Here is a 351-nt window from a genome sequence, read left to right as displayed (position 1 = left end):
CCGATACAAACAAAGACTTTACTGGCAACATGGCATCATTAAAATCATATCTCTCAATAATCACGATCAATGTAAATGGCTTGAATGTTCCCATAAAATGCCACAGGGTTGCAGATTGGATAAAAAGAAATGACCCATCCATTTGCTGTCTACAAGAGACTCATTTTGAACCCAAAGATACATTCAGACTGACAGCAAAGGGATGGAGTACCATCTTTCATGCAAATGGATCTCAAAAGAAAGCTGGGGTACCAATTCCTATATCAGATAGATTGGATTTTAAACTAAAGACTATAGTTAGAGATACAGAAGGGCACTATATTATTCTTAAAGGATGTATCCAACAAGGGG

The sequence above is a fragment of the Ailuropoda melanoleuca genome, chromosome 1, assembly GCF_002007445.2.
Source record: "Ailuropoda melanoleuca isolate Jingjing chromosome 1, ASM200744v2, whole genome shotgun sequence".
Taxonomy (NCBI): Eukaryota; Metazoa; Chordata; class Mammalia; order Carnivora; family Ursidae; genus Ailuropoda; species Ailuropoda melanoleuca.
Note: the sequence above shows the minus strand (reverse complement) of the source record.